The sequence below is a fragment of the Megalopta genalis genome, unplaced genomic scaffold (assembly GCF_051020955.1).
Source record: "Megalopta genalis isolate 19385.01 unplaced genomic scaffold, iyMegGena1_principal scaffold0033, whole genome shotgun sequence".
In the NCBI taxonomy this organism is placed as follows: domain Eukaryota; kingdom Metazoa; phylum Arthropoda; class Insecta; order Hymenoptera; family Halictidae; genus Megalopta; species Megalopta genalis.
This window is the reverse complement of record NW_027476102.1, coordinates 2,122,501-2,125,823: the sequence shown is the minus strand read 5'-3', so window position 1 is coordinate 2,125,823 and position 3,323 is coordinate 2,122,501. Positions and strand designations below refer to the sequence as shown.

The window sequence follows — 3,323 nt, the reverse complement described above, 5'->3', positions numbered from 1 at the left end:
TTCTTCCTCGGCTTGCCGATTTTGCCCAGATCAGAGGTTTCGTGCTTCCGGCGGTCAGAAGATCAGCGTGAGCGTACGCGCTTCCACGACTATGGCATCACCCATGTACTTTTTCCTTTGAATATATTTGAGTACATAAAAAATATTAAAACATATAGAGAGAACTGTGTCTTGGATCTTAAAAATTTGTCAATAGCGATGATATATTATTACTTAACTTGAAGTATTTGTACGTTTTAGCTGGGACGTACATTTATCTTACAAGATGTTAATAGCGAGACTCTTGAAGATAAAATTATCTTGTGATTTTATGAAGGCAAAGATAGAAACGTACGAAGCTGGCGTACGTAGAAAAATGTGATTTTACGATAGAACAAAAATATAATACGTACGTTTTTGGGCGTACGGTAAAATATCTGTATGGTAGAAAAATGAAAGAAATTGAGCGTTAAAGAAGATATGTTACAAGCGCGGAATGTGGCAAAACTTGTACATATTTGAAAGAGAAAAGTGGTGTGTCGACCTGACATATATATATGAAACAGGCGACGATGGAAAAGGATTTAAATTTTGTCCATTTTATATATACATATTGTATAGTTCCCTGGTTGATCCTGCCAGTAGTCATATGCTTGTCTCAAAGATTAAGCCATGCATGTCTCAGTACATGCCGTATTAAGGTGAAACCGCGAATGGCTCATTAAATCAGTTATGGTTTCTTAGATCGTACTAAAATTTACTTGGATAACTGTGGTAATTCTAGAGCTAATACATGCAAAACAGAGTTCCGACCAGAGATGGTAGGAACGCTTTTATTAGATCAAAACCAATCGGTGGCGGGTGTTTACACTCGTCCATCGTTTGCTTTGGTGACTCTGAATAACTTTGTGCTGATCGCATGGTCTTATAGCACCGGCGACGCATCTTTCAAATGTCTGCCTTATCAACTGTCGATGGTAGGTTCTGCGCCTACCATGGTTGTAACGGGTAACGGGGAATCAGGGTTCGATTCCGGAGAGGGAGCCTGAGAAACGGCTACCACATCCAAGGAAGGCAGCAGGCGCGCAAATTACCCACTCCCGGCACGGGGAGGTAGTGACGAAAAATAACGATACGGGACTCATCCGAGGCCCCGTAATCGGAATGAGTACACTTTAAATCCTTTAACGAGGATCCATTGGAGGGCAAGTCTGGTGCCAGCAGCCGCGGTAATTCCAGCTCCAATAGCGTATATTAAAGTTGTTGCGGTTAAAAAGCTCGTAGTTGAATCTGTGTGTCACAGTGTCGGTTCATCGCTCGCGGTGTTTAACTGGCATTATGTGGTACGTCCTACCGGTGGGCTTTGCTCTTCACGGGGCGGTCCAACTAATATCCCATCGCGGTGCTCTTCACTGAGTGTCGAGGTGGGCCGGTACGTTTACTTTGAACAAATTAGAGTGCTCAAAGCAGGCTACCTTCGCCTGAATACTGTGTGCATGGAATAATGGAATAGGACCTCGGTTCTATTTTGTTGGTTTTCGGAACCCCGAGGTAATGATTAATAGGGACAGATGGGGGCATTCGTATTGCGACGTTAGAGGTGAAATTCTTGGATCGTCGCAAGACGGACAGAAGCGAAAGCATTTGCCAAAAATGTTTTCATTAATCAAGAACGAAAGTTAGAGGTTCGAAGGCGATCAGATACCGCCCTAGTTCTAACCATAAACGATGCCAGCTAGCGATCCGCCGAAGTTCCTACGATGACTCGGCGGGCAGCTTCCGGGAAACCAAAGCTTTTGGGTTCCGGGGGAAGTATGGTTGCAAAGCTGAAACTTAAAGGAATTGACGGAAGGGCACCACCAGGAGTGGAGCCTGCGGCTTAATTTGACTCAACACGGGAAACCTCACCAGGCCCGGACACCGGAAGGATTGACAGATTGATAGCTCTTTCTTGATTCGGTGGGTGGTGGTGCATGGCCGTTCTTAGTTGGTGGAGCGATTTGTCTGGTTAATTCCGATAACGAACGAGACTCTAGCCTGCTAAATAGACGTAATTATGGTATCTCGAAGGCTCTCGGCTTCTGCCGGTGGGGTTTTTACTACCAACGTACAAACAAATCTTCTTAGAGGGACAGGCGGCTTCTAGCCGCACGAGATTGAGCAATAACAGGTCTGTGATGCCCTTAGATGTTCTGGGCCGCACGCGCGCTACACTGAAGGAATCAGCGTGTGTTCCCTGGCCGAAAGGCCCGGGTAACCCGCTGAACCTCCTTCGTGCTAGGGATTGGGGCTTGCAATTATTCCCCATGAACGAGGAATTCCCAGTAAGCGCGAGTCATAAGCTCGCGTTGATTACGTCCCTGCCCTTTGTACACACCGCCCGTCGCTACTACCGATTGAATGATTTAGTGAGGTCTTCGGACTGGTGCGCGGCAATGTTTCGGCATTGCCGATGATGCCGGGAAGATGACCAAACTTGATTATTTAGAGGAAGTAAAAGTCGTAACAAGGTTTCCGTAGGTGAACCTGCGGAAGGATCATTACAATGTTCCAATATATCTCAAAGAGAGAGGAGAGGAGGAGAGAAAATGAATTCGATTAGTTTGTGGATAAGAATTCATATAAAAAAAAAAGATATTGTTGAGCCCGCCAGATCATTCGTGCGTGATTTACACGGCCAGACGTGTGTACTACACGTATTAGGCCTTTGATCTGCGTTGCGTAGGCCACAACAAATCTTTCAAAGAGAGAGAGATATATGTGTTGTTGGGGTTTGTGATTATGAAGGTGCCCCAACGCACAAAAATATATAAAAATGTACAAAGTTGGGATGTGGTGTGGTGGAGAAGAGTTGGGCCCGACCAGATCATTCGTGCGTGATTTACACGGCAGACGTGTGTACTACACGTATTAGGCCTTTGATCTGCGTTGCGTAGGCCATCTTCCTTCCAAGACACACACGTGTTGGGGTTTGTGTGATTTTATGATAGTGCCTCAACACGGAAAAATAAGCGTACGAGAAGAGTTGGGCCCGACCAGATCATTCGTGCGTGATTTATACACGGCCAGACGCGTATTATATTACACGTATTAGGCCTTTGATCTGCGTTGCGTAGGCCATCTTCTCGATAGAGAGAAAGCCAATGTATTCTTTTTTCTTTCTTTACACACACACACACAGTTGTAGTAGGACAGGGAGGGATGCGAGCGTGCTAATCACGCTTCCTCAAGTCTTCGCTGTGGTGTAAAAAAAAAAGAAAAAAAGGAATCGTTGGGAAAGTCCAAAGGACGAAAATATCGGGCAGTCTGAAGATAACTTAATGCTCGTTTACATTGGTATCAAG

General features: G+C 45.2%; 1 non-coding gene across 1 annotated transcript; it reads left to right on the top strand.

Annotated features, from left to right (window-relative positions):
- Positions 1–601: 601 nt before the first annotated feature.
- Positions 602–2,522, top strand: LOC143261081 (small subunit ribosomal RNA). Its single transcript, XR_013035306.1, has one exon. It is a non-coding gene; the product is annotated as a small subunit ribosomal RNA (ribosomal RNA).
- The last annotated feature ends 801 nt before the right edge of the window (positions 2,523–3,323 follow it).